Genomic DNA, 12783 nt, shown 5'->3' with positions numbered 1-12783 from the left:
TGTCCAAAAGCTGGTGCTGGTCCAGGCGAACTCGGACAAAAACTTCAAAAAGTTATATTCCAGGTCGAATAAACTGGTCAAACTAAGTAGAGAATCAATCTTCAGGACGTTATTATCATATATGTCCAATAACGTTCCAACCGGAGCATTCGTTTTTGTCTACAGAGTAATGGAACGCATGGTGATATCATGAGGAATGCGCGTAACCAGGAACTTGCATTCTACTGACTCAAATAGCTGCCTTCCGGCCCCACATCACACAAGAGGCTTCATTCCACATTGTACTGACTGTTGACATCTAGTGGAAGCTGTAGGAAGTGTGAACAGATCCATATCATACTGGAGTTGAAAATCAACCAGCCCCAGAATTTCCACTTCCTGTTTGGAAGTTTGCCTGCCCTGTGAGTTCTGTTATACTCACAGACATAATTCAAACAGTTTTAGAAACTTCAGAGTTTTTTCTATCCAATAGTAATAATAATATGCATATATTAGCATCTGGGACAGAGTAGGAGGCAGTTCACTATGGGCACGCAATTCATCCAAAGTCAAAATGCTGCCCTCTATCCCTAAAAAGTTAACTTGTTCACAAATGGGTCTTCCAAATGGACAAATGACCCCAAGTATACTTCCAAAGTTGTGGCAAAATGGCTTTAAACCTCCCGTTGTTCTCATTCTGTATACACCCCGTGTGCTCCGGGTCAAACTGACCCGCCTTGACTAAACCCCCAATTAGCACATGTGTGACAGTATGCATGTGTACAGCCTTTACAGATATATTTCTTACACCTGCAGTACACAGTATGTGTTTTACAGTCCTTCTTTGGTGGGCGGATCTGACACCTCTTCCTCTTACTTGCCCCAGCTGGGGAAGTGGCTGGGGGCTCCTCAGGTTGCTCATGAGATCTAGCCCTCTGAACAGCTTACACAACTTCTGCAGATGCGTCTGTGTAGTGGAGATGCTCCCTTCTTTCGATGAATGGAGTTACAAGTACTTTTCCCAGCTGCTCCAGGAACACCCTCTTCTTGTTGCACTTAAGAGGCATCCAGCTCGGGTTGATCTCTCTCCATATCACAATGGCATTGTAGGAGGAAACATCAATGATGTTGTGGAAGATGACCAGGGGCCAGCGGGCAGTCATCCTTCTGCAGCTGTATGTTCCAATCACCTTATCTCGGTTGACCACACCTCCTTTGTTGCAATTGTAGTCTAGGATCATGGCTAGCTTCCTGTCCTGGCGATGGCTAATTTCAGCCTCTGTGTGCAGTGTGCTCAGAAGTAACATATTCTTGTTTTTCTTTGGGAGGTAGGGAACTATAGTGGTGGTGCGCGTCAAGGCAAACTTTGATGAGAAGACCTCTCTTTCCTTTGACACAAGCAGTGCAGGGGGGAGCTCAGGCTTGTTCTTTCTAACTGTGCCAACCATGGTGACGTTCCTCTTCAGGAGCTGCTGTCCGAGTTCATAAGAAGTGAAGAAATTGTCACGTGACATTGCGACCCCTCAGTCCCTCTGTCTCATCAAGCACAACGCACATCCCCTGGTTCTTCTCTGGGCCTCCACTGGTCGGCTTCCTGGTGTAGACTTGCATCTTCCAAGCGTTGCTGGATTTGGCGTCGCAGGCCTACCCATAACTTGATCCCATATTTTTCTGGCTTGCTGGGCATATACTGCCAGAAAGGACAATGACCTTTGGCAAGAAGAGATTAGCATCATCGGTAATTATTAGCATCGGTGTCACACAGAAACAGTCACAGAAGTCAGTGGTGAAAATCACTTTTATTAAATATATATATATATACTAACTCTGAATGGAACCAGTTGCTCATCCACTGTCACGTCAGGCCCTGGGTTGTAGAGCCAGGCCAGGCAGCCGCTCAACCCACTTTTCCCAGACCTCTCAAACGGCTGCCAGTTTGTCTGTCCCACATCTTGCAGGTCTTGACTCATGGTCATCAAATCGTAGCAGTCTTGAGTAAGTGTGAAATACTTTTAGTTGCATGTTGGCACGGAAAATGGCCCTTCCACTCCCTGCATCCCATAGACTAGCGGCAGCCTCACCTCGGGACATGTATACACCTGCTAAGATTAGCAGCCCTATATAGGCATGCAGGTCAGTCTCATCCATCCCTTTCCAGCTGTCTCCAGATTTGTCATGTCCAGGATGATTTTTTTCTATTTGCCGGTGTGATAAACAGGTAGAATGTCATGGGCATGGGAAACGGCATACGTTGTGGGTACTGGGGTCATCTACATGACCTTATGTTCTGCCATTCTTCCCTGTTTGTGATATACCACTGAGGACCATTTGATTTTGCCGTTTTTTGACAGGAAAGTCTCTCTTTTAGCGTGAGAGATATCGTCTTCCTCTGAAGATGATGCATCATGCTCTGGGTTGTAATTCCTCCCAATCGTCATTTTCTGACACATCCTCCACTTCCTCTTCAGAATCAGCGTAGACTTGCTGTACATTTGAAAATATCATTCTCTAGAACCTGTTCAGCAGTGAAATGCACAGTAATGGCTTCAGCACCTTGGACAAGACCACATGTCCGGACATGTACCCATGACAATATTAGTACCTGTTGTTTCGTACAGCTTACACGGGTACATGAATACAGGCAACATTTCACTTTTGTAATATTGGGGTCAGTCTAGGACAAGTCATCAAATTTCAAGTTGCATAATGTCTAGGAGGTGATTGTTTTCACTGCTGTAGTTTCGGGTCAAAATGATCCAACAACAGCGGGAGGGTTAATCAACACAGTGCCGGGTCACAGTGACGGTTCAAAATGACCCAAGGACAGCGGGAGGGTCAACACTGCGTGAGGTCAAAATGACCCAAGGACAGCGGGAGGGTCAACACGACCCGAGGACAGCAGGAGGGTTAATGAACTGTCCACAACCAGGGAAGTTAGTCTTGGAAGGGGGGCGGTTTAAAATCCATACCCAAACGCACACAGTCCACAACTCAGGCAATATGGAAACATTCTGTACAGGATGCAGGGGTCCTTGGTGATAGGGGCCCAACACTATATATTAATGACTAAACTAATGACAGTAGCAAAGGCACTCCAATGCAGAATAGTGAATAATGGCATATGTTACATCAGCGTGTTTCGATACACTCAGGTATTATGATACGAGAAAGGGGATTGATGACTCAGACATTGAGTTTGTTAGTGGTAACACATGTAGAGAGCTGCAGCTCGACCCTTTTAGAGCTGCAGTTGCGCAGCTTCTGTGCAAGAGGCTGAAGGTGCAGTGCAAGTAGCAGTCTATAATTCTTACAGCTGCTGGTGAGTTAGGGGCTCCTTGTAAGAATGTGAAAATAAAAGGAGACGGAAATTGTTTCTTCAGAGCGATCAGTGAAGTGGTGTGTGGTACAGATGAGTATCATGGAACAATTCAAAAAGTCGTGGTAGCAGCTAGAAAGCAACGATGGTACATATAGGAGCATTTTGAGATTGGGTTACCGTTTAGTGTCAGAATATATAATCAAATCCAAAAGGAGCTCTCTAGCTGGTTGGGCAACTGAAGTGGAGATTCAAGTAGCAGCAGATTGTTTGGGTGTTAATATATATACATACTACACCGACCGCTGGCTTGAATACAGTTTTAACGGTTTACAGGTGTCTAACAAGGGGATTTATTTTGGAGAATCATGGGAACCATTATGAGACAGTTGTTTGCGTCAAGAGGCCTCAGGTGCAGTTTTGTTAATGCAAAGTAGATGCAAGTGGGAACAGTGTTACACCACAAGCATTAGAGTCTTCAGCCTCCAACTCGCCCGATTCCGAGAGAGCTTGGCGAGCAACAAGGTCCAGTGAATACGATGATTTGATGTGTGAGGATGATCCCGGATACTGGCAAGAGGACGATGAGCATGAACACGAAGAGTGGTACCACGATGAGCATGAACACAACTCTGGGTGATGACTTGGAGGATACCAGGGACCACAAAGCCGAAACTCGTCACCAAAACAATTCTAAAAACAACCTTCTGGATGACGACGAGGTTTACGACGACGACGAGGTTGACGACACGATTCGTGCTGAGGAGGATGCGAGACAAAACAGTACAGCTTAATTGGTCACTATTGAACAGATCATGGCTTTCATTTTTAGAATGGCTGGGTGAGCGCTGGTGGGGCTCGGTCTCTGAAGAGAAGATTAGCTCTTTCATGGATACACCTAAGATTCGCGCTGGAGATATTGTCATCGCAGCACACTTTGGTGACATGTCTGGAGGAATGGGTTCGGTTACGGTGAAGACCAACAACGCAGTCATGACATTTGGTGTGTTCATCCGTCACGACTTGATACAAGTTGATTTTTCAAATCCTATTGACATTATAGATCTCGTTTGTAAACTGGGAGAAGGGCACTTGCTGCCTAGACAGAGGAAAATAATTGACTACTTTTCTGTGACACATATAGTGGAAGAGATGTATTACATGATAAAGGTGCATGGTGGGGAGCTTCATACGGCAGTTCCAAAAGGCCACCTGAGCACCGTGAAGTGATACAGAATCTACGAATTAAGGAAAAACTGTACGCCGACCCAGGTGCAGCAATGCATTATATGGATAACGAGAGTTTGGCATACCTGTTCAAGATTGTGACTGCCAAGGGAAAGAGATTCAATGTGACGTTTGATACATTGGGGTTTACGATAGGGACAAGTGCACGCTTCTCCGAGATCACAAGTGTACTGTCCTACATCAGCATGGTTGAAAAAGTCACCTTTGCAACTCGACCCTGTTCCGTGATGCAAGCGAACCCGAGCGTCGGGGATGAAGACATGGAAGGTCCACCGCGTGTCACAGAGTCGCCAAGAAATCTGTAGATTACTACAGATGGAAGTTGGTAGCATATCTAGTCACTGTTCTATCCCTGTTTCACTATGTCATTTCAAAAGTCCTTGTGTTGTAGTCATCAATATGTGAATAAAGACAAAGTATTTCTGAAACTGAATGATCATTCACATTTATTGACAGAGTACATTACAAGTATTCACTTTGTCAATAAATCCATACCCAAACCGTAACTGTCCACAACCAGAGAAGCAGGGGCAGCATTCATTTCCAAAGAACAAAAAACATAAAAACATTGAAAGGAATAAAACGTGTTCTTCTCCTTAGTCCTCACTACATTGGAACATCATCATCCCCCTGCTCTTCCTCATCATCGGCCATGTACTTGAGAGAAAGACAAATAATCACATTAACAAGAGGTCATACACACAGGCAAAGTGTCATCACCTTATACATTTCCAGATCTACCATGTCATATTTTTGTTCAGCTGGGGAAGAGGAGGCAATGCTGGATGAGGTTGAGGTTGTGCATGGTTGAGGACCTCCGGGGGCACCAGTGGACGCTCTTGTTGTACCACAGGGTTTTCAGGTCCCTCTCTGTCAGAGGATAGTATGTAATCGCTCTCCTGAGATGTGTATTATATGCATGGGATAGAAATATCACATAGACATGGTATAACAATGCATGAAACATGATTGAAATAGTCATTCACAATCTATTTGTGTACCTACAGAATGGCTCAGGGTTATGGTAGATGCCTGTGGTGTGGAGATTAGCGTCATAACCATACAAGATTACATATTACGATTAGCATGTTGTATAAACAAGGTGTGTGTAACGTAGGATATAATCATGTGTATCCTACCGGGCTGAGCTCGCTGTTGTCGGTTTCTATACCACTCTCCTCTGACATCATTACAAGTGTGAAATGAAAAATGAGTTGAGTCAAAGAGATACAGGCCTACAATTGGCTGGTAGAATGTGACACATTCACTAGGTGTCACGATCAAACTCCATCCCACGGTTGGTTTGGGTTAGGCATATGGGGTGCGGGGCATTTTTTTAAATGAATACCCAAATGCTCATGGGGCACATTTCATTTGCTATTGTCTTCACTCTCAAACTCTCTCTGTAACTACACTTTATGCCACTGAATCACTCTCGCAATTGTTAGATGTATTGCATTCATCACATATCCCCGGTTCGCAGAGTGAATTGGGAAAGTAGCTTGGCAAGACTGACTAAATTTCCCTCCCAGTGTAAACACTAACTTCAGCCTTACACTACAACATGGAAATTAATGCAGATTGCTACTGCTCCTCTTTAGCGAGTGTAACAACTATCCTCCTATGTGGTATTAAGAAACACTGCGCGGTATGCCCTGCATCGTAATGACAGAGAGACAGACGTAGGGATAGATACACATACTCAATAAAATGGGAGACACCGCCGAGTTCAATAGACTGTTAAGTTATTTATTATGTATTAGTTTTCATTGTCATAGTACATGCTGTACAGGCACGGTGTCATGAAGCAAGAGATGAGGCTCAGCTGTTGCTCGATCGCGGTCAAGTCAATCTCGTGGGGTTGCTTGTTTCCAACGATGGCTGTTTGCCGTGTAACAGCATGAAGGCTCACTGAACGTGCCTATGGGTCCAAAGTCCAGGTCAGTACTGGTGGATGTACTGTGATGACGATCATCTTCTTTACTTTTAGGCTTCTCTTGTCATGATGTCTCTTGGCTTGGCTTTTCTTTCCCTTACTCTTGTCCTCTCCTCCCTGCAATTGACAGCTGATCACGATGTGTGGACGACTCGCTGCGCTGCTGCAAATTGCACGTGTCTCACAGGAAAGTCGTACAAGCTTTTCACTGTCGGGTAGACGTAGCACGCGATCATGGCTAATAGGGTGTCGAGATGGTGGTAGTGCGTCAACTCCACATACATATGGGTCTGGTGAAGGGACTGTCCTGGGGTCCTATCATTACATAAACTCTATTGTGGATGACAGATCTCACGTTGAAACGGTCCAGGTTTTCCTTCCGGTGATCTGTCCGGGTCCTATTCTTCAGGAGGAGGCAGTTGTACCAAGCGGCCATTGCGTTAGTCAATTCGGTGGGATCCTGGGGTAGATGGCGGGTTACTAGGGAGGAGAGGATAGGAGGACTGCTTCGGTTATCCGAGGGGTTTGGTGAGAACGGGGAGCGAGATGTTGTCAGAGTGACTGACTGGGCAGAGTTTGCTGCGCCGAGATAATGTTTCCCCAGCATCACTTTCTTGCCCCGTAGCACTCACTTCCGTCATCATGAAGTGCTTTGAGAGACTAGTCAAGGACCATATAACCTCCACCCTACCTAACACCCTAGACCCACTCCAATTTGCTTACCGCCCAAATAGGTCCACAGACTATGCAATCTCAACCACACTGCACACTGCCCTAACCCATCTGGACAAGAGGAATACCTATGTGAGAATGCTGTTCATCGACTACAGCTCGGCATTTAACACCATAGTGCCCTCCAAGCTCGTCATCAAGCTCGAGTCCCTGGGTCTCGACCCCGCCCTGTACAACTGGGTACTGGACTTCCTGACGGGCCGCCCCCAGGTGGTGAGGGTAGGCAACAACATCTCCACCCCGCTGATCCTCAACACAGGGGCCCCACAAGGGTGCGTTCTGAGCCCTCTCCTGTACTTCCTGTTCACCCACGCCTGCGTGGCCACGCACGCCTCACACTCAATCATCAAGTTTGCGGACGACACAACAGTGGTAGGCTTGATTACCAACAACGACGAGACGGCCTTCAGGGAGGAGGTGAGGGCCCTCGGAGTGTGGTGTCAGGAAAATAACCTCACACTCAACGTCAACAAAACTAAGGAGATGATTGTGGACTTCAGGAAACAGCAGAGGGAACACCCCCCTATCCACATCGATGGAACAGTAGTGGAGAGGGTAGTAAGTTTTAAGTTCCTCGGCGTACACATCACAGACAAACTGAATTGGTCCACCCACACAGACAGCATCGTGAAGAAGGCGCAGCAGCGCCTCTTCAACCTCAGGAGGCTGAAGAAATTCGGCTTGTCACCAAAAGCACTCACAAACTACTACAGATGCACAATCGAGAGCATCCTGTCGGGCTGTATCACCGCCTGGTACGGCAACTGCTCTGCCCACAACCGTAAGGCTCTCTAGAGGGTAGTGAGGTCTGCACAATTCATCACCGGGGGCAAACTACCTGCCCTCCAGGACACCTACACCACCCGATGTCACAGGAAGGCCATAAAGATCATCAAGGACAACAACCACCCGAGCCACTGTCTGTTCACCCCGCTATCATCCAGAAGGCGAGGTCAGTACAGGTGCATCAAAGCTGGGACCGAGAGACTGAAAAACAGCTTCTATCTCAAGGCCATCAGACTGTTAAACAGCCACCACTAAAATATATCACTAGCCACTTTAAACAATGCTACCTAATATAATGTTTCCATACCCTACATTATTCATCTCATATGTATACGTATATACTGTACTCTATATAATCTACTGCATCTTTATGTAATACATGTATCACTAGCCACTTTAACTATGACACTTTGTTTACATACTCATCTCATATGTATATACTGTACTCAATACCATCTACTGTATCTTGCCTACGCCTCTCTGTACCATCACTCATTCATATATCTTTATGTACATATTCTTTATCTCCTTACACTTGTGTCTATAAGGTAGTAGTTTTGGAATTGTTAGCTAGATTACTTGTTGGTTATTACTGCATTGTCGGAACTAGAAGCACAAGCATTTCGCTACACTCGCATTAACATCTGCTAACCATGTGTATGTGACAAATAAAATTTTGATTTGATTTAAATACTGGGATGTGACGGGAGAGGAGCGCTCTGACACGCGCTCTTGACCTTAACCGTTATATAGTTCCTCATGTGGTCCCGGTGACCCTCGTATAGACATCTAGATATTGTGGGCTTTAACTGGTGTAGCCTCCTTCCGAACCTTTCGGTGTCGGCTGCGACAAAATATGACAAGCCTGCCTCTCTTGTTGTTAATTGTTGTTTTCTTCTTGGTTTTGTTATTTTTCTCCTTCACATTCTTCTCAACTCGATCCTCGCTACGTATCCAGTCACATCGGTGGTGTCGTGGTCTGATATAAAGTGCCTGATCAGTGATATGCACTACACTGTGACAGTGCACAAGAGTAGTCAGCTTCATAGGAAGGGTGATTGTAGTGGGAAGTTTCCTAGATAACACATATCTTTCTCTGTAGCACACATAGTTCTCTCACAACCCCTGTTTTGACTGTATGTCTCTTTGATTACATTGTTCATCACAACCATGTTGGATCAGACTCCGGAAACCATTCATTCTGCTCCTCATATTCCACTGATTGTCTTGATATGATTCTTTTCTCATTTCTGTGGTACCCAGTTGTCATTATGAAAGTAATAACGCGCATCTCTGTCATTCGCTAGATGCCTGGTGGGCTGCTGCATTTACCCTTTCTTCAAGAATGAGTGTCTGGACACAGTCTACCACTGCCCTATCTGCAACGCTTCACTGGTTGTAATAAAGAAGTGAAGTGTAGCAGCCATATGGTCCGGACAACTGTACGGTTTCATATGAACCTAAACCTGTGTATATGTTCCTATTCATAATATTTTCTGTTGAACGTCTGTCAATAAAGAGAGACCAGACTCCAAGAAATTGGGTCCTTGTCATTTATAAACATAGATACCACAGGTTGATCCACGACACACGTCTATATCGCTGTGCCAAGTGAGAAAACACAAAGGGGGATCGCCCAATCACACAGGAGCCTATTCTGCTATTTGGACGATTGTTCCCTTGTTGTGGCTAGTGTATTATTCAGTTCAAGTAAATAATAAAAAAAGGACAAAGCAAACGTGTTAAATAACTAATTCGAAGGAGACGTAGGGTCTATCCTGGAGGGACTGCTGTGGACATTGTTTTCATTTCTTCTGAAGCGCGGGTCAGGTCAGCTGATTTTATCTATTGCTGATGCAGCTCCTGACAACTGGGCTGTAACCACAACACACAACACACTCAGAGGTCCTTGAAAATATTAATTATAGCCATAACAATATACCAACTTCTCCGGAGACCTGCAGGCTGTCAGCCTGTAGGGCATGCGGTTTGGGTGCGTTCCAGCTCTAGGCTCCCTTTGTTTCTCAAATCAGGTGGAGGCGGAGACGTTAGAGAGGGTTGAGGTCCTTACATGAAGCTGGATTGTGAATTGTAAGGGTTGATGCTTCTGCTCATGTAGTCTCGGGCTGAGGGTATGGTCACAGTTTCCGGGATGTCTCTGGACATCAACCGGGATTATTTCATGCTTCCCCTTTCGGACGGTCGAAGTCAGCACCATCGTCATCACGTACATGATGTAGATTATGTTGAACACGGCGATAGCACACCATGTTATGCAGCCCCTGAGCATCGCTGATCAGAGGTCGGTAAAGCAACTCCATGCAGCCCGCGATCACAGCCATGAACAGCTCATGATGACGTACGCCAGCACGGTCCTGGTGCTCTTGGTGGACTCCGGACCCCTGTATGAGCCCTCAGAGTCGTTTATTTTCCTTTTGCTCTTGGAGGCGAAGTAGCTGAGCACTATACTCACGACCATGGCCAGGCACCCGATCGTGATGAGGGCTATCCCCGAGTGGGTGTAAGCGTACTTGTAGTCGGGTCTGCCCTCGGAAGGAGGTGACGACTTGGAGTCTGCGTCCAGCTTGCCCGTGGTTCTCCTGCTTGTTGTTGATGAAGTACAGAATGTTGTTAGGGATGGTCAGAAACCCCACAATGAGAGAGGTGATGACAGCGATGGACGGCTGACATTCTGCTGTTAAACAGATCCTTGCTCGTGGATATCAGACTCGAAACCTCCCAGGCTCGGTTTCTTGCGATTCATATCTCTCGTGGGGGATCCCTGAGTTCTTCTTTTCCCCTTTCTGGGTTGTGCTTCCTTACTTACTCACGTTGCGACACTTGGAGTAACTTAACGGTGCCACTTTCTGTTTCTCTCAAAGGGATCCGGTTATCACAGCAACCTAACAATCCTAGAACATTTAATACAATCAAGTTCCAAGGCTCACGTGGTACGCTGTGTGTGAAGTCTACAGCCAACCACCATTGGAACAAGGTTCAGGGTACCAAATGCCTAGATTATATCATGTGCTGCAGGAAGCGCTCATCCAGTCACAAGGAAGTGCTGAAGCCTGCCGATGCCTGTGGGACAGGAGCCATATGTCTACCGGTATAGGCGTTGCGGTAGACGCGCAGTGCAAGGACGTGTTCAACGGAAAGAAGACAATGCGTGACGTGGGCACCGTGTGTCGTCTCATTCTCATGCTGGCCTCAAGGTTGCCGGTGTGCCCACGCACGATAGGTTCGGTGAACCCGGATCCTACACGTACCACAGCGGCTGTACACGAGGCTTCAAGTCCATTCACGGCACATGGGGCTTCTACACCGAGGTGGACCTAGTGGCCCACGACACCGTAAAGGACAACATAACGCTGTTGGCGCTCAAGACCAGGAACAACGACAATTCTAGAGCAGACCACCTTGTGGCGATACAACATGCAGCTGTGGCTGACGTGGGTGATGTTCTCGCTCACGTACCCTGTGATAATCAGGCCGAGGACCAACCAGGTTACCATACGGAGTTGTTTAAGGCCCACGATTTCTAAGAGTATACGCAAAAAGTTCCCGTGGCTGAACTGTTTCTGCCCCCAGGTGCTTAACTGTCTGGCTCCTATGTATGTGAACATAAGAGTCGAGACTCAGCTGGCCTCCTGGTTAGACCCTACCAACTTTTGTTATAGGAACATACTTTTCAACCAGGAGAAAATAAAGAACAGGAAGACTGTGGAGGCATTGATGACCGGAGATTCGGATGATGTCTCTCGTGTTGAAATCGACCACGATGAAGAGGAATAAACGTACATGTAGTGTCCATGCGAGAGTTCAGTGGTGTCCAATGGTGCCTAAACATCCAACCACGACCAGGGCTCATTTATCCAACCCTAGAGCATTTTTCCAATTGTGTATACCAATACTGTCCCGGCTAGACTGTCCATGTACAGACTATAGACCTACTCCATTTGGCTCTTAGTTGATCGGATAACGCTTTGACTGAAATGGGATTGAAACACAAGGCTTATCCACGCAATGCTTGCAAACCCTCATCTGGTGCCGATTGGACTCTGATAGACCATCTCATGGTAATCCACAAAGTCAAGGACAGTGACTACATCGAGGGTGATTCGCAGGTGTCCATATTAAGCATGGCAAGAACACTAGTGTGTGGTTACAGGTTGGAAAACGCAGGCAGCCAGTGTGTAGTGCTTGTAAAGGACAGAGCGGGAGCACAAGAGAGATCAGACTAAACCCTCTGTACCTCACAGAGTTCTGTAAGCGTAATCTGTGCACCATAGAATACACCATGATGAAGCTGTTGGCCAACATGGGTATGAAAAACAAGTTGTTTCCAGTGACCGGTGTGAAGGGAGACTCCTCCGAGGATGAGCTCCTAGAGGGAACCTCGGTTGATAACCTGGTGTCGTTTCACCAGAAGCACCTGTAGTACCAGGAGTGCCAGGACGAAAGCGTATTCGTGAACACGCTCAAAGATCTGAAACCTCCCGAGCGTGAGTTATCCGACATAGATCCCAGTTACGCAGACGGCTCGATAGACAGGCCTGAGGGACTCGAGGGCGCTTTGTGGTGACTTTCGCGGACCCCAAGACTATGCAATTGTCTACATTGAGGGACGTGTGTCTAGGGTGTTCGAGCACAGAGGCTAACATGCTGCTCGTGGAGTTAGCAAACGTTCTGAAAGGTAGTGTGACCGTGTGCACCGGAGACTCAGACCTGGTGGCCGTGCTGATGGCTTGTGGCCGCGAGGGCATTACTATGAGGCTAGACAACA

At 46.6% G+C, this 12783-nt stretch overlaps 1 pseudogene; it reads right to left on the bottom strand.

The window, feature by feature from the left end:
- Nucleotides 1–923: 923 nt before the first annotated feature.
- On the bottom strand, nt 924–2417 carry LOC135573704 (piggyBac transposable element-derived protein 4-like; annotated as a pseudogene).
- Nucleotides 2418–12783: the final 10366 nt, after the last annotated feature.

The sequence above is a fragment of the Oncorhynchus nerka genome, linkage group LG10 (genome assembly GCF_034236695.1).
Source record: "Oncorhynchus nerka isolate Pitt River linkage group LG10, Oner_Uvic_2.0, whole genome shotgun sequence".
NCBI classification, from domain to species: domain Eukaryota; kingdom Metazoa; phylum Chordata; class Actinopteri; order Salmoniformes; family Salmonidae; genus Oncorhynchus; species Oncorhynchus nerka.
Note: the sequence above shows the minus strand (reverse complement) of the source record. Positions and strands in the feature narration are given on the sequence as shown.